The following is a 19,526-nucleotide window of genomic DNA, read 5'->3' as shown; positions in this document are numbered from 1 at the left end:
TAGAGCTCTAGGCACCACAGAATCCCTTAGACTAATCTAGTTTGCTCCATTCCATTAGGCAATAGCTCTGTTTGGGCATTCTCTTCTAAACTCTTAGACAAAAGCAGCACTAGGAGTTGACAATCCTTTCGGGTTATAAATTTCCAGTCCTGGGGGTTTGGTGGAGAGGAGGTTGGATTAATGACTAGGCAAGGGTGACTGAACAGTTTATACCTACACCAGCTCCTCACCCTCAAAAGGCTGCTCTAAGAATATCCACACCCAAGGGCCTTTGTAGTTATGTGTGATTTCTGATGTAAAAGAGCAAGCAATGATTATCCCAAGGCAATGAGGGGTGAGACAGAGCAGAGCTTAAAAAATCTGCCCCAATCTATACTTCATTGCTGCTGTCAAGCTGCCTTGGTCCTAAGGGGATTCCCGATGCCTCGAGACCAATTCACAACAGCCTGTAGTCTCCCTGGGATTTCTCACAGTCTTTATGTTATTTCTTCAGATCAATAATTCTTTTGCTTCCACCAGGTCTCCAGAGCAGATTATGTTTGAGGAAACTCAGCAGCCCTGTGTTAGGTCTTTTCAGGAATCTTCAAAAGATACAGGCTCAAAAATCGTACTTTTTCATAGCAAAGGCCTTAGTGATCAACCTGAGTTGAGTCTACCTCAGAATAAGAATCGGGTGAGTGAAGGAGGATACATCATTTCACTTTTTTTTTTTTTAAGACTGTCTTTGCATTTATTTTCTTCTGTGTTTCCTGGGTAGCCCTCATGCTTACAAGTTCCAGTTTAGGCTTCAGTGATGCATTTCAGCAGTGTCTGTACAACCAAAGCCAAATAGGGGACTTCAGTCACTAATGCACTGGGAATGCAGTCAATCAGAATAGCTCTGGGAAAGCAGACTGTATTTCCCTGGATCATGTGACTCATTAAAGATAATTCAGGTCACTGCTTTTTCCAGGGGTACATTATGGCCCATATGTGAGGATAAGTATACACTGGGGTTATCCAATAAGCAGATGAGATGGGCCTCTAAGTCTAGAGTATGATATGAAGATCACCTCTCTCTCCAAAAACACCTCCATACCTGCTCTGACCTTTTCTTCAGGTTGGTCTCCATCTTTGTTTGAAATATCTGTTATTTCTAATTCCTTTGAGTTAGAAAACAAAGACCACAGAATTGTTTCTAAACCTCACCTATAACCATTCTCTTGGACATTAGCACCCATGACAGTATCAACATTGATTAGAGATCACCCTTCCATCCCAATTAAATGGGTAACCTCTTCTATATCTGACTTTCTCCACAAAGATGCTTCCCCGTCCCATTATTCCCCAGATCTGTATCTGCTACTACCCTCCACACAGTTTTCTCACTGTGATACTCAGTTCTTTCCTTGCACTCACCAAACCACAACTTATTCCTGCTAGTTTTAAATTCTAAGCTTTTCTAGAATACAAACACTTCTCTTCATTCCTGTGGCCAGCATCTTAGGCATCTCTACCTCTAGGTATCTCCCACTGCTTTCTCCATATTTTCAATCTTGTTTTCCTCTAATCTGTTCTCAAAATGGCAGCCATAATATTTTGACCATGTTAGTACATTGCTGAACTGTTCAATGTCACCCATTGCCCTTGGAGTGTTCTGCAAATGTTTCTCCCCACTAAAACATATCCACAAAATACACTGCACTTCCATTAGTATCAGCAGTGAATGCCGTTGATCTCATGATTTTGTTGTATTCCAAAGTGGATAGGGGAAGATACAGAGGGACATATCTGAATCTCCTGAATGATAAGCACATTCCCATAACACTGTAGGTATTCAACAGATGTTTGAATGAGTGGATGATGAATGAAACATGATGTGGGAAACAAAGGCAGAAGAAAAATTATTAAATTTCCTTACTACCTAGAGCTCACTGACAAGTCCTTGAAACCGGCAGAGTGACATTCCTCTAGGGACTCAACTGCTTCAATGCTGATACTTTGCTAAGGGCAAAAGGTGATCCTAGCCCAACACCATCCCCCTACTCCAATCCTGTAAGTCTATTTAGCATATAAAAATTCCTTTGGAAAATTTCTTTATCACTATCCCCCAAGATACATGTTGGCAATCATGCCCCAACCATACGATCCACTGATATACATCTGAAGGGTCTCATGACTCAGGTTTTATTAGACTGTAATAAATGACCTTTTCCCAACAATAGCTAACCCCCTCAAGCTCCAAAATTTTGCTTCCAAAATTCCTTGGAGATTTATTCTATCCCTAACTCCCTCCCAACTTGAAAATATATAATGGGCCACTCCTCATGACCCTGGTACAGCTCTTTCTGCCCACGGGTCCTGTTCCTGTGCTTTAACAATTTGCACCAAAGATGTCTCTGTGATTAAATGGGACTACTTGGATAATCCACTATAATCTCCCTATTTTAAAGTCAGCTAATCAGCACCTTCACATCTACAACCTTAATTCCCCTTTGCCACTTAATATAACATATTCACAGATTTTGGGGATTAAGACATGAACATCTTGCAGGGGAGGAGTTATTATGCCTACCACCCATGGTCATACTTCTTAGAGAGTATTAGAAATTGCAATGCACAGCAGCATAATGAACCATAAAACATCACCGCCAAATGTGATTGTTCTAACTGTGCTCTATAGAAGGGTACTGGGCTGGGGAAGTTCAAGGAAAGAGAGGAAGTCCTGACTAATCTCCATTTGATGACCTCGACCAGATATTAAAATATATATAAAGTTGCAATAATTAAAACAATATGGTACCAGCAATAGAGTAGCTAGTGTAATAGTACATTATAGAAAGTCTGAAAATAAATACATGCATTTTTAAGAATTTAACATAGTTTTCAGTTTTCATGTGACACATTTTTTTTCTGTACTAATATCCCTAAGGTACTCTACATCAGCCAAATATGGGCTTTTATGTATATGCAAATCACCAACTCCTTTGTCCTAGAGCATACCTTTAGTTCATAATATAGATTTGAACTAACACTGTCATCATGTTAGCTTGTGAAATTTTTGGTGTTTGGAATGTTTAAAAAATTGTCTTTAGGCTATTATAATGAAGTAAAAATAGAAAAAATGGAAATGCTAATATTAGTGATAATATATTTAAAATGTTACTGGAAATTTTCAGATAGGCCAAAAGTGTTGCATCTTTCTTTTCTATGGCATGTTTATTGCACTTAAGCTCATCAATTGTCTGGTTAGTTGTTGCTAATATAATAAAATTAAAGATAATATACTGAATCATGGAATTATATTATAGAATACTTTTCTTCTCCCTACAAGAATAGGTATAGTAGAGAAAGGAGAAAATACGCAGTTCATTAAAATTATAGATTGGGTATCAAAAAATGTTTTTACACCCATCCTTTTTCATGTTACTTATTATCCCAATAATTTTCTTGTACACCACATTAATTTCCAAATGGGTCAGATATACAAATGGATAAATGAAGGGGGATAAAAAAGAACTACACAACATTACAAGTACTAGAAGAAAACATGAGTGGATTTTCCATAACCTGGAATTTGGGGAAATATTTCTAAATTATGACTCAAAAATCTAGAAGCAATAAAAGAAAAGAGCAATAAATTTAATCACAGAAAACTGAAAAAGTGTGTATAGCTAATTAAACACAGTAAAAAGACAAATTAAAACCTTGAGGAAAATATTTACAATTAATCATAGGCATGGACTAATAATCTCTAAAATATAAAGAGTTCTGAAAATAGAGCAACATTTTCCATGAAAATATTCTAGTGATTGAACAGAAAGTTCACAGAAATAGAAAATCAAATGGCTCTTAACTATATGAAAAAATGCTTAACCTCATTTATAATAAAAGAAATGCAAATTAAAAGTACCATTAGACCTTTTTTCACCAATCAGATGGGCAAAAACCAAAGTTTGAGAGCATACATACTTGAAAAGGCTATGGAGACTCTGAGCAAGATGGCAGAGGAGTAGGAGACCTAAATTTCGTCTGGTCCCAGGAACTCAGCTAGATAAGGATCAAACCATTCTGAACATCTAGGAACTCAACAGGAGATCAAAGAAAGAATAGCAGCAACTATTCGAACAGAAAAGTGACCACTTTCTGGAAGGTATGACGTGTGGAGAAGTGAATCTGAGGCGATATTCGGGAAGAGAGATGGCGGGGGAGGGGGCCTCCATTGGCCACTTCTGAGAGAGCAGCGGAGCACAAAATCAGAACTTTTAGAAGTCAGCTCCGCTGAGGGATGTTGCTCCAGTGGCTAAGCGGGGAGTGGAACCCTCACTAGGACAGTGTGGTCTCAGGACCCTCGGGGTCACAGAAAGACTGGGGGTGACTGAGTGCGGCAGAGCTCCCAGGTATCGAAGCGGGGAAGCCAGCTGCAGAGATGGAGCCGAGGAGCAGGCTCTCAGCTCGGGGTTGCCATAAATTGTGATCCCTGGCACAGTTGGGCCACTGCTTTTCCAGCAGGGACCCAACAAGCAGCAGATCCAGGGAGACTCCCCTTCCTCCCCCAGGAGGAGCAGTGCAGGAGCCCACCACAGGGATCTGTTGCTTTGGGTTGGAATGTTCTGAATATATCTGTGAAGTCCATTTGGTCCAGTGTGTCATTTAAAGTCTTCATTTCCTTTTTGATCTTTTGCTTAGATGATCTGTCCATTTCAGTGAGGGGGGTGTTAAAGTCCCCCACTATTATTGTATTGTGTCGATGTGTTTCTTTGCTTTTGTTATTAATTGGCTGATATAATTGGCTGGTCCCATGTTAGGGGCATAGATATTTACAATTGTTAGATCTTCTTGTTGGATAGACCCTTTAAGTAGGATATAGTGTCCTTCCTCATCTCTTATTACAGTCTTTGGTTTAAAACCTAATTTGTCTGGGGGCGCCTGGGTGGCTCAGTTGGTTAAGTGACTGCCTTCGGCTCAGGTCATGATCTTGGAGTCCCTGGATCGAGTCCTGCATCGGGCTCCCTGCTCGGCAGGGAGTCTGCTTCTCCCTCTGACCCTTCTCCCTCTGACCCTCCTCCCTCTTGTGCTCTCTGTCTCTCATTCTCTCTGTCTCAAATAAATAAATAAATAAATAATAAACTCTTAAAAAAAATAAAACCTAATTTGTCTGATATAAGGATTGCCACCCCAGCTTTCTTTTGGTGTCCATTAGCATGGTAAATGGTTTTCTACCCTTTCACTTTCAATCTGGAGGTGTCTTTGGGTCTAAAATGAGTCTCTTGCAGACAGCATATCTATGGGTTTTGGTTTTTTATCCAATCTGATAGCCTGTGTCTTTTGATTGGGGTATTTAGCCCATTTACATTCAGGGTAACTATTAAAAGATATGAATTTAGTGCCATTGTATTGTCTGTAAGGTGACTGTTACTGTGTATTGTCTGTGTTCCTTTCTGATCTATGTTACTTTTAGGCTCTATCTTTGCTTAGAGGACCCCTTTTAGTATTTCTTGTTGGGCTGGTTTCATGTTTGCAAGTTTGTTTAGTTTTTATTTGTCCTGGAAGCTTTTTATCTCTCCTTCAATTTTCAATGACAGCCTAGCTGGATATAGTATTCTTGGCTGCATATTTTTCTCATTTAGTGCTCTGAATATATCATGCCAGTCCTTTCTGGCCTGCCAGGTCCTTGTGGAAAGGTCTGTTGCCAATCTAATGTTTCTACCATTGTAGGTTACAGATCTCTTGTCCTGAGCTGCTTTCAGGATTTTCTCTTTGTCTCTGAGACTCGTAAGTTTTACTATTAGATGTTGTGGTGTTGACCTATTTTTATTGCTTTTGAGGGGGGTTCTCTGTGCCTCCTGGATTTTGATGCCTGTTTCCTTCCCCAAATTAAGGAAGTTCTCTGCTATAATTTGCTCCAATGTACTCTCTGCCCCTTTCTCTCTTTCTTCTTCTGAGATTCCAATTATTCTAATATTGTTTTGTCTCTGGTATCATTTATCTCTCAAATTCTGCCCTCGTGATCCACTAGTTGTTTATCTCTCTTTTTCTCAGCTTCTTTATTTTCCATGATTTGGCCTTCTATATCACTAATTCTCTCTTCTGCTTCATTTGTCTTAGCAGTTATAGCCTCCATTTTTTATTGCACCTCATTAATAGCCTTTTTGATTTTGACTTGGTTAGATTTTAGTTCTTTATTTCTCCAGAAAGGGTTTCTCTAATATCTCCCATGCTTTTTTCAAGCCCAGCTAGTATGTTTAAAATCGTCATTCTGAACTCTAGTTCCGACATCTTACTAATGTCCATATTGATTAGGTCCCTGGCAGTCAGTACTGTCTCTTGTTCTTTTTTTGAGGTGATTTTTTCCATCTTGTCATTTTGTTCAGAGGACAATAAATGAATGAGAGAACAAAATGCAAACAGGGGAACGACCCCAGAAAAATATACACTAAACAAATCAGAAGAGATCTGAAACCAGAGGAAAAGAAAGGGAAAGAAAGAAAAAAGAAAAAAAAAGAAAAGATAAAGATAAAAAAAAAGAATATGATGAAATATGATCAGGCTGGTGCATAGATCAATGCCACACACTAGATTTTGGGGCATATTTTGGTCTGTTAGAAGAAACTGCCTCCCAAAATTTTAAAGAAAGAAAAGCTTTTATATGTACAAAAATAAGATGAAGGGACGGAATATGACTGTAAAGATGAAAACTGTAAAAGATTTTATAAAATGAATTGATAAGTTAAGAAGTCAGTTGAAAAAAGAAGAGAAATTAAAAAAAAATAAAGGGAGAGATTTTGATCAGGCAGGAAACTAGAACAAAGCCATACACTAGAGATTTAGGGTACATTTTGGTCTGTTAGAAGAAACTGTATCCCAAAATTTTGAAGAGAGAACAACTTATATATATATATACCAAAAATAAGGTTAACTTCTATGAAGGGATAGAATATGACTTTAAAAATGAAAAATAAAAAGATTTTTTAAAAAGGGATTGATAAGTTGTTGGTTGAAAAAGGGAAAAAGAGGGGCACCTGGGTGGCTCAGTTGGTTGAGCGGCTGCCTTTGGCTCAGGTCATGATCCTGGAGTCCCTGGATCGAGTCCCACATTGGGCTCACTGCTCGGCGAGGAGCCTGCTTCTCCCTCTAACCCATCCCCCTCTCATGTACTCTTTCTCTCTCATTCTCGCTCTCTCAAATAAATAAATAAATCTTTAAAAAAAAAGAAAGAAAAAGGGAAAAAGAAAAATTCAAAAAAAAAAGAAAAAGAAAATTTAAAAAATTAACTTTGAAAGACTAACAAATCAGGGGAAAAAAAGCCATGAATTCTATGTGCTGTATTTCCCTAGTGCTGGCGTTCTGCTGTTCTCATTGATCGGTAAACTTGGTCTTGGCTGGCTGTTCTTGCTGATCTTCTGGGGGAGGGGCCTGTTGCCATGGTTCCCAAACGTCTTTGCCTGAGGCAGAATTGCCCCACCCTTGCCAGGTCCCGGCTAAGTAATCTGCTTGGGTTTGCTCTCGGGAGCTTTTGTTCCCTGCAAGCTTTCCATATAGCTTTGGAGGATAAGAGACTGAGGGTTGCTGGAGTGGTGTGGGGTGGGAGGGATGGGGTGGTTGGGTGATAGACATTGGGGGGGGTATGTGCTATGGTGAGCACTGTGAATTGTGTAAGACTGTTGAATCACAGACCTGTACCTCTGAAACAAATAATGCATTATATGTTAAAAAAAAAGAAGATAGTAGGAAGGGAAAAATGAAGGGGGGGAAATTGGAGGGGGAGACGAACCATGAGAGACTATGGACTCTGAGAAACAAACAGGGTTCTAGAGGGGAGGAGGGTGGGGGGATGGGTTAGCCTGGTGATGGGTATTAAAGAGGGCATGTATTGAAAGGAGCACTGGGTGTTATATGCAAACAATGAATCATGGAACACTACATCAAAAACTAATGATGTAATGTATGGTGATTAACATAACATAATAAAAAAACTAATGATGTAATGTACGGTGATTAACATAACATAATAAAAAAACTAATGATGTAATGTATGGTGATTAACATAACATAATAAAAAGAATAAATAAATAAATAAATAAGGCTATGGATAAGTAGACACTTTTATATACCGCTTGTGAGAATTGTAGATGGTCTATGGAGGAGGATTTTCTAATATCTAGCAAAATTATCTATTATTATCTACCCTTTGATCCAGCAATTACACTTGTAGAAATCTTTTATGACCCAAACATGGGCAAAAATTTAAAAAGATGCACAAGACTATTACAGCCCTAGGGTAATAGAAAAGATTAGAAACAATCCCAATATCTAACAGTAGGGGACTAGTTGTTCAAACTATTGCATATCTGTATATAGAGTACTTTAAATGGAATGAGAAATATCTCTCTATACCATTATGGAATAATCTCCAGGATATACTGATGAGGGCAAAAACAAGGTGTTATAAGTATGCTAATGTTTTAAAAAGAGGATATATGTATTTTTTTTAACAAAACAGTGAAAAGATAACCATAAAACCAAAAGTAAAAACAAATTTAAAAGTTTACATATAGTGGGAGGGAAGAAATAGGGTGGAAGAGACAGACCTCTTTAAATATAACTTGTTTGGAAGATTTGACTTTGGAAAAATTAAAATTTTACATTATTATAAAGGAAATTTTAATTTAAAAGCAATCTCTTAAAATCTAAACAAGATGGCACAGATGAACTTAATTCTGTCTTCAGTTGACCTAATCTCGTAGAGATCACTATTCCAAATGACTTTAAAACTCAAGTAATTTGACTGTATATTACAAGTAGGATGTACTCTTAAGGGGAGAAAGAATTGCAAAAAATGTTTAAAAGCTATTTTCAATACTATATTATTGGTGGCAGTGGTGCTATAGTTATTCTGAGATTGTTTTATGTGTTGTGTGAGAGCAAATAAGTAATTATATTGACATCATTAAAAACCAAGCTTTTCATCATGAAAGAAAGGAGATACTGATGTAAATATATAGTCCTGAATATATCATTTAATAAAATAGATACTTTGCAGATTGGTCCTCTGAAAAAGCCAAGAAACAATTATCAACCCAGTTGAGCCTCATCAGCACCCAGATTGGGTTTGAAATATCATTTTTTCCAACTAAAGAAACTAGGATTCTGAAAGAAATGACTGAATTCTGGATCCTGATTAAAGAAATGTACAAAGGAATTGTGGTAACTGCTGTACCTGATAGAACAGAAGTTACCAAACAGGCTCTCAATACCAAAAGGAACCAATAGTTAACCAGAATTAGTTCCCACTGAACAAAGATGGGATAATCAGTTGGAATGGAAACATTTGATATATCAAATATGCAGAAATCAGAATTAATTGTGATTTCTGAATACTAGAGAAGAACTCATTTTATTTTATTTATTTTATTTTTTAAAGATTTTATTTATTTATTTGACAGAGAGAGACACAGCGAGAGAGGAAACATAAGCAGGGGGAATGGGAGAGGGAGAAGCAGGCTTCCTGCTGAGCAGGGAGCCTGATGCGGGGCTCGATCCCAGGACCCAGGGGCCATGACCTGAGCCGAAGGCAGATGCTTAACGACTGAGCCACCAAGGTGGCCCAAGAACTCATTATTTTAAAAACTAGTAAATAGATCCAAATACTTACCCATACTTTCCAATATTATCTGCACCTTACAGTATTCAAATAATTGATGAAACCAAGCTTCTTTTTATGTATTCCAGCTAATAGATGAAGAAGAAATGGTAGAATTAGAATATTACCAGTGCTAGATCGGTAATGATCACCAATGTTTACTGATATTAAAAAATAGAGACAATAAATATCATGCATCTCCTGATGGAAAAACATAAAACCACCTATAAAATAGTCATGGCATACACACAAAAAACTGAATCTGAATCTGAACATTCTTCTATCTCACTATGGAGATGCAATCAACAAAATTCAGATTGTAGGGAAATTCTATATGACAGAAGAGCCAGTGTCTTTAACAACAATAAAATATATACAAAGGTAAAAACCCAGAATATTGAAGGTGAATCTATAAAGAGACAAGACATACATCAATAAACTGCAATGTATGAACCTTATTCGAATCACAAATCAAGTACACAAATTAAAAAAAAAAAGAAAAAAGTAATTGGGGACTTGTGAAGAACAATGATTATTGAAGATTTAGGAAAATGTTTTACATTATTTTAAGGAGATGGTGGCTTTGTATTTAATATAAGCACAAGAGCCCTAAGTAAGAGTTTAAAAATTATTGAAGCTTCGTGGTGGGTATATCAGGTTTATCATATTATTCTCTCTACTTCTGTTTGTGTTTTTAAATTTCCATAATAAAAAGTTGAAAATGTTTCCATTAATTCAAATTTGTGTCATTACTAAGAGCAGCAAGAACTCCTTTATCAAGAAAAGAATTTTCATGTTTGACTTTTCTTGATTAATATTTCAAGGCATTTAATAAGATACCATTAAAGTTAGAAACTCAATTACCCGCTCAAGCTTAACACTGGCAAATTTTCTTCCCAATCAATTTCCTCTGCTTCATAAAGGTTGTTTCAAGTAAACTGAGAGAACTAGAAATTATAACTGAGAGATAGAAATAAACTTTGGAAATTTATTTTGTACTTTAATTTCACATTTAATCGAGGCTTTGGAAATTGCACACACATTGCCTAACACTCAAAATTTTAGAAAAACTGGACATATGTTTCATATTTAGAGATCTTACTACTATTTAGCTGTCAAAATATCCTCCCTTTGTACTCAATCCTATATTACTTCATTGAGTAGAACATTTTTATACAATAAAGTTGGAAAATCTAGTCAGTGAACAAGGAATTGATTATACCTTGGTATATTGTTCTAATAGGCTAATTACTTGGAAAAATAATTAAATTGTATCCTTATGTCAAATTAAGTATATATAGATTAAATATTTAAATACCAAACATGACACCATAAAAGTAATACAACAGAAAATATTAATGAATGTTTATGTAACCTATGTTGAAGAATGACTTGCTCATGTGATATCAAGTCAGAAGCTACATAAAAAGATTGATAGGCTTGAAGACATAAATTTTAAATGAAAATATCACCCAAGACCCCTTCTCCCCTAGTTAATGGCCAACAGGTAAATATTTAAAACATATGTTATTGAGATTAATTTTCTTAATATATTAAGAGCATTTATGAATGGATGAGAAAAATATAATTTTTCTGAGAGAAAAATGGACTAAGGACATGAATAAATGATGCACAAATGAAATACAAATCACCATTATACACATGAAAAAAAAATTCATAGAGACTTGCTGGTAATAAAATAAATGCAAATTAATACAAACTTGAGATGACACTTCCTCATCTATCAAATTGGCAAACACAAAGCGTTTGATTGGACAGGTGTGTGTTTTGGCACTCCACCACTGCATGCTGCTTGAGAAGGAGAACCCAGCTCTCTTCTCTGGAAGCAGTTTGGCTGTACTAAGACCCTTAACATTTGCATAACCTTTTACATGGAAATATTTTACTCCAAAAGTTTATTCTTAAAAAACAACAAAACAAATGTGGAAACACTAACATAAATGTTTATGCAGTATTGTTTATAATAGCAAAAAAAGCAGTAAGCAATTTGAAATCCAGGGATGAAGGATTTATTCTACCCCTTGGTAGATTCAGATGCTGAAGAGTGCTCTAATGACATAGAAAGATGGTGACAGCTATGGTTAAGGGGGAAAAGAAGGGTTCAGAGAAATTTATATTGTGTCATCCCATTTTATTTCTATATGTATATATATATTAATTTGTCTGCATTTAACATATGAAATATATAAATTCTGTAATAAACAAATTTTAAGATTTTTTGTTTCCTATTTGTATTTGAAGAGTTTCTGGTAAGAAGAACATATGCTGTAAAATGTAACAATAGGAAAGATCATTCAAGACGTTGTAATGCTTGTTATTTTGGAGGCCAAGTGACTGATGGGTGAACTGCAGGTCCAGAAGCAGAACCCAGAGTGGTCAGGAAATCTGCACGATATAAGCTCACATCTGATTTTAACATATCACAAAGCAAAGACACAATTACTTCTGTATTTGGTGGGTGGAACATGGGTAGATTTTTACACACACACACACACACACACACACACAAACACTTTAAAAGAGCCAAAACTGCCTGCCAAGGAAGTTTGGGGCAGGTAATGAGGAAAGACTAATGCCTTCATACTGATCAGTACCAGCACCCATTAACTAAAGGACTTATAACTCATTGATACAAACATCAAGTGATACATAATGATTGCAGGTTGAAATGATCTATTGGGTTAACTAAAACATAGTATTAAAAATTAATTTTATCCATTTCTTTTTACCTTATTAAAGAGATGAGGATACTAGAAAATTTAATAATAGATACGTGGCATGCATTATATTTCTGTTGGACAGTGCTGCTCTGTACTATAATAAAGATCTAATTATGTCATACCCTTGCTCACAATCCTTCAGTGTCTTCCTGTTACTCTTAGGATAGAGACCAAAATCCTTAACATGGCCTACAAGTCCCTGAGGAGTCTTACCCTGGCCTGCCTCACCATTATTACCACTTCCTGGGTCTTCTCTTGCTTTCTGAGTTCCAACCAATTGCTGCCTTTCAGCTCTCCAACATAGGATTTTTCTAGCTGCATATTGAGACTTAATAGTATGTCATGAAATAAACTTAGTGAATTGAGACCAGCATCAAAAACCAGAATCAAATAGAAAATAGAGTATATCACAAGCAAAAAGGGTAAGCATTATTTTATGCAAATGTTTTTAATTTTGTATGTTTGTTTACTGGATTATGTTGTGAAATCTATTTCTTACTAAAGTAAAAAAAAAATGTTTGAGAAATAATACTGTAACCCAGGGTTTCTCAACTTTAGCACTGTTGACATTTTGACTGGATAATTATTGTGGAGAGCTGTGCTGTTCTTTATAGGATGGTTAGCCGCATCTCTGACCTCTACCCATTAGATGCCAGTAGCACATCCCACTCTGTTATGACAACTCAAAATACTTCCAGACCTTGACAAATGTCCCCAGTTGAGAACTATTGCTCTAACCCATCATGTTTGATCTACAACAAGGCTTTTTCACAAGTTGTTCTCTCTTACTGAAAGGCTCTTCTCACCTCTCCTCTTCCCTCCTCTCCCGGTATCTTTCAGATCTCAGCTCAATTGCACCCTCCTTGCGAAAGTCTTTCCTGAGTCCTCTAGGTAGGTCTCATCCTTCTAGTACATGTTCTCATAAAATCATATGCTATATTTCAAACACTTATCAATTTATAATTTTCTATTTAGTTCTGTGATTATTTGATTAATATTTGCCTCACTTGTAAGCCAGTTAGTTCCATGAAGTCAAGTATCATGTCTGATTTTGCCACAATACAACATCAAACAAATATTTATTCAGTGTCTACTATGTATTGGTTCTGTACTAGATGCTAGGTGTACACTGGGCAGCCAAAAAAGCAAAATCCTTGCCCTCAAGTGCTTGACAGTCTTGTTGGGGAGAACTAAAATATGGAAACATACCAACCTTTAAGTACAAATTTAAAATGGAAATGTGCTAAAATGAAGATGTGTTTTGAATTGGGAAGAGTTGTCAGGAGAAGGAAGTGCCACAGATGTGAATGTGAATTTGAAGTGCCAGAAGGACACAAACACATGAGAGCAGGGAAAAGAACATTCCAAGAACAGGTATCATTTGCTTAAGCGCCTTATAACATATTCCTAGAAGGTTTTTAAAAATCATTCTACTGTGAGGAGAATGCATCAGAGGAAATTAAAAGAAAAAAAGAGGACAACACTTAGGAAGTCATTCAGTCCAGGTAGGAGACAGCTGGTGTCTGGGACTAGGCGTTGTTTTAGTGGAAATGGAAGGAAGTGTATAAAATATAAGTACTTACTAAATACCTAGTATGTCAATTATCCAATTTGACATACTAAGCGCTTGGTAACTATTTGCTGATTTAATATCTATTGAGTGAATTCATGCAACATTTACCAACAAATACATCAAAGTTTTAAGAAATTAACACAATTTTTATTTTTGTCATCATATCTGCCTATTAAAATTCAGTTCAAATTCTGTATTGTCTATAAAGAATTTCCCTATACTCTCAGACAAATTAATCTCTGTTTTCACAGCTATATTCTTATAGAAAATTCATTCTAGCTTCTGTAGCAACTATCACTATCTACCTTAAAAAACCAATGTGCTCATCTGCTCAACTATGTTTTGGGTGCAGTGAAGGCAGATAATTTTTTTTATCATTTTAATTCCAATATAATAGATTATGCACAGGAGATAATAAACAATGTTGGTTGAATGGAATGAACCCCATGAAAAATCATTTGGGAAAAATTTAGTGTTTTAAACTTTTGCTTTGATGACTCTTTCAGTCAGAAATAATCTCCCAATGGACAGGAAATTATTTACACTTTTATTTGAAGTTAAAGTTTATTTTGAAAAAGCAGTGTTTTAAAACATGTCTCAATCCCAGGCATACCAAAAGCAGATTTCACTAATACAAACAGATTTTGATGATTTACTTTGGGAGCTAAGGGAACATACATATTTTCATCTCACTGTGATGATTAGCTAGGACCGGAATTGCTGGGTCATAGGGTAAGGTATGTTTACCTCTGTAAGAGTTAAGTTAAACTACTTAATCTTTTCCCAAAGATATTTACCATTTTATGTTCTCACCAGTGTTGTACGAAAGTTTCTGTTTCTCTACTTCCTTGTCAACTTTCACTCTGCCAGTCATTTTAATTTTAGCCATTTTACTGGGTTTGAATGGCATCTCACTGAAGTTTCCTAATGACTAATGATGTTGAACACTTTGTTATATCCTTATTAGGCATTCATTGATCTTCCTTTTCAAAGTATCTGTTTGGGCCCTTTGCCAAATTAAAAAAAATTATTTTCCAGCTTTATTGAAATATAACTGATATATAATATTGTGTAAGTTTAAGATAAACAGTGTGATGATTGGATACATGTATACATTGCACAATGATTATCACAATAAAATAAGTTAACACATCCATCACCTCACATAATTATACTTTTTTTGCTATAATGGTGGTGAGAGTATTTAAGATCTACAGTACAGTATCATTAACTATTGTCACCATAACTTACTCATCTTTATAACTGAAATTTGTACCCTTGGACCAACATCTCCTCATTTTTTCCACTCCCCAGTCCCTAATAACCACGAAGGATTTTGCCTTTTTGGCTGCCCAGTGTACACCTAGCATCTAGTACAGAACCAATACATAGTAGACACTCTATGACTTCGGCTTTTTTAGATTTCACATATAAGTGAGATCATACACTTATTTGTCTTCCTCTTTCTGATGTTTCATTTAACATAATGCCCTCCAAGTCCAACCATATTTTACAAATGACAGAATTTCCTACTTTTTATGGCTGAATAATATTCCATTGTATATTTATACTACAATTTTTTATCCATTCATCTATCAATGGACACATATTGTTTCCATATCTTGGCTATTGTGAATTATGCTGCAAGAGTGCAGGTATCTCTTCAAGATAGTGATTTCATTTCCTTTAGATATATATAATCAGAAGTGGGACTGCTGGATCTTAGGGTAGTTCTAATTTTTTTGAGGAACTTCCATACTGTTTTCCATAGTGGGATACTAATTCACATTCCCACCAATAGTGCACAAGGGACCTTTTTCTCATATTCCTCACTACCACTCATATCTTTTTACAACAGTCATCCTAACAAGTGAAGTGATGTAAAAACTGTGGTTTTGATTTGCATTTCCCTGGTGATTAGTGATATTGATCACCTTTTCACATACTTTTCGACAATTTGTATGTTTTCTTTGAAAAAATGTCTATTCAAGGTCTTTGCCCAAGAACTTGTACAATATAGTGATTCAGCAGTTCTGTACATCACCTGGTACTCATCACAACAAGTGTGCTCACCTATTTCACCCATCCCCCCATCCACCTCCCCACTGGTAATGATCAATTTGTTCCTCTAGTTAAGAGTCTATTTCTTGGTTTTTCTCTCTCTCTTCTTTTTTGTTTTTTTCCTTTGCTTATTTGTTTTGTTTCTTAAATTATACATGTGAATGAAATCATATGGTATTTGTCTTTCTCTGACTTGACTTATTTCACTTACAATTATAGTCTCTAGCTCCATCCATGTTATTTCAAATGGCAAGATCTCATTCTTTTTTCATGGCTGAATAATATTCCATTATTCTTTATCCATTCATCAACCGATGGACACTTGGGCTGCTTCCATATCTTGACTATTATTAATAGTGCTGCTATAAACATGGGGGTGCACATATCCCTTTGAGTTAGTGTTTTTGTGTTCTTTGAGTAAATACCCAGTAGTGCAATTGCTGGCTCACATGGAAGTACTATTTTTAACTTTTTGAGGAACCATTTGGCTGCACCAATTGGTAGCTGCACCAATCTGCATTCCCACCAACAGGGCAAGAGGGTTCCTTTTTCTCCGCATCCTCATCAACACCTGCTGTTTCTTGTGTTGTTGATTTTAGCCATTCTGACAGATGTGAGGTGGTATCTCATTGTAGTTTTGATTTGCATTCCCCTGATGGTAAGTGATGTTGAACATCTTTTCATGTCTGTTGGCCATCTGTATGTCTTCTTTGGAGAAATACCTGTTCATTTTTTCTGCCCATTTTTTAATCAAATTATTTGTTTTTTTGGTGTTGAGTTGTATAAGTTCTTTATATATTTTAGATACTAATCTTTTATCATATATGTCATTTGCAAATATTTTCTCCCATTCAGTACGTTGTCTTTTAGTTTTGTTGACTGTTTCCTTTGCTGTGCAGAAGCTTTTTATTTTGATGTAGTCCTAATAGTTTATATTTGCTTTCATTTCCCTTGCCTCAGGAGACATATCTAGAAAAATTTTGCTATGGCTGGTGTCAAAGAAGTTAGCACCTGTGTTCTCTCCTAGGATTTTTATGGTTTCAGGTCTTATATTTAGGTCTTTTATTCATTTTGAATCTATTTTTGTGTATGATGTAATATAATGGTCCAGTTTCTTTCTTTTGCATGTTGCTGTCCAGTTTTCCCAACACTATTTGTTGAAGAGACTGTGTTTTTTCCATTGGTTAGTCTTCTCTGCTTTGTCAAAAATTAATTGATTATATAATTGTGGGTTCATTTCTGGATTTTCTATTCTGTTCCATTGATCTATGTGTATATTTTTGTGCCAATTCCACACTGCTTTGACTAACACAGCTTTGTAATATAACTCAAAGTCTTGAATTGTGATGCCTCCAGCTTTGTTTTCCTTATTCAAGATTGCTTTGGCTAGCTGGGGTCTTTTGTGGTTCCACAAAAATTTAAATTTTTTTTCTAGTTTTGTGAAAAATGCTGTTGGTAATTTGAAAGGGATTGCATTAAATGTATAGATCACTTTGGGCAGTATAGACATTTTACCAATATTTGTTCTTCCAATTCATAAACATGGAATGTTTTTCCGCTTCTTTATGTCATCTTGAATTTCTTTCATCAGTGTTTTATAGTTTTCAGAGTTCAGGTCTTTCACCTCTTTGGTTAGGTTTATTCATAGGTATCTTATTATATTTGGTGTATGGTAAATAGGATTGTTGAGTATATGGAAAGAGGTATATAAATAACAGGCTTAGCACAGGGCATGTCCTTTTCATATAGACCCAGAATATAAGCTCTGTCTGTAGAATCTATAAATCATGCTATCATTATAGAAGATGGAAAGAAATCTATAGACAACTTGTTGGAGTTCTAATTTTTGTGTAAAATCTATATCTTGTTCTCTAATGGAAGCCTTCGTTATTTATTTTATTTTAGTTAGTTACTTTTCAAAAAGCCTAGTGGTAAGCCAGTATTATATTGAAAGAAGATGGAAAAGAAAGACAAGATGGGATACATGAAACAACCTTTGGACCACAATATTCAGCAAAGTGAAAGCTAGTAATCAGAGATTAAATATTTTAAGTTCTCTCTTTGTATCTGAGAGATCACCAAATGAGGGGACCGGATAGTTTTATTCTCTTAGGAATTTCATATGTTAAATTAATAAATGGTTTGCTAACATAATTAATATTTGTAAAATATTCACATTTCCATTACATCAAGGCTTAGTGTCATCATGATTTTCCTAGATTTTGATAAGTATCCATCACCATGAATATTACCAAAGAAATATCTAAGATTAGAAAGACACAGGGTGCTGGGTTGTCTCAGTTGGTTAAGACTGACTCTAATCTCAGCTCAGGTCTTGATCTTAGGTCATGAGTTCAAGCCCTGTGCTGGGCCCAGCAAGGAGCCTACTTAGGAAAAAAGAAAGGAAGGAAGGAAGGAAGGAAGGAAGGAAGGAAGGAAGGAAGGAAGGAAGGAAGAGAAAGACATGTCCTCACAGTCTTCACTTCTCACACATTATTGGTCAAAAAAGTCATGTCTGTGGGTAACTTCAAGTGGGTAGAAAAGTTGCAGTCCTCCTGTGAGCAGCAGTTATAGCTACCAGAAATTTAAAAATCCATCTTGAAAAGAATAAAAAAGAATAGGTATTAATTGCATGGTTCCCTCAGTCTCTTTACTTAACTGTCATAAAATAAATTCCAACTTCAGATTAAAGGCTAGTTGATATAAATTCATTCAACACTTATATTTTCCTAACCATATGCCAGCATTTCTAAGTGTTTTATACACATTTACTCATTTATTCCTCAATATAATCTTAGGAAGTTGATATTATTATCCCTACTTTATAGATGATGAAGTTAAGGTACAGAGAGGTTATTAAGTTGTTTGCCTAATGTCACACAACTTCAATCATACCCAGACAATCTGTCCCCAGAATCCATACACAGCTTCTCAGAGTAGGCCCTTATATTTTTATGGCAATATATTTATTTGCATAGTTCAGCAAGAATCTGTTCTCTTTGTAACAAGTACAATTGGAAACATTGATTATATTACCAAGGCTTTGACTGGACTGCCATATTGGCTCAGGTTCTTGGACCTGCCAGGAAGTGACCTTCTTTTTCTTTTCTTTTCTTTCTTTCTTTTTTTTTTTTTTTTTATGGAAGTGACCTTCTTTACCCACCTGGTAAGGATGCTGGGAATGTTGTAAGCAAGGTATCAGGCTGATACATTTCCAGGGGGCTTTGTTGGCCCCATAAGGTCAATTTTAGTATTTTAAGCTGTCTGGTCATATCTGAATCTACGCATGTCTCTCTCAAATATAACAAAAAATTTTTTAACTTTTTTATTGTTATGTTAATCACCATACATTACATCATTAGTATAACAACTATTTTTTAAGGAACTGTATGCCAGGCTTTGAGCTGGGCATTCCACAAGTTGTCTTCAATCCTTATGAAATGTATGTGTCCGAAAGCAACCATTAGGTAGGAAGGCCACTGTTGGAATTGAAAATATTCTTTACACTCCAGCACAATGTTTCAATGCT

This window comes from Mirounga leonina, unplaced genomic scaffold, assembly GCF_011800145.1.
Source record: "Mirounga leonina isolate KUSES-001 unplaced genomic scaffold, KU_Mleo_1.0 Mir_109, whole genome shotgun sequence".
In the NCBI taxonomy this organism is placed as follows: Eukaryota; Metazoa; Chordata; class Mammalia; order Carnivora; family Phocidae; genus Mirounga; species Mirounga leonina.
This window is presented reverse-complemented; position numbering follows the sequence as displayed.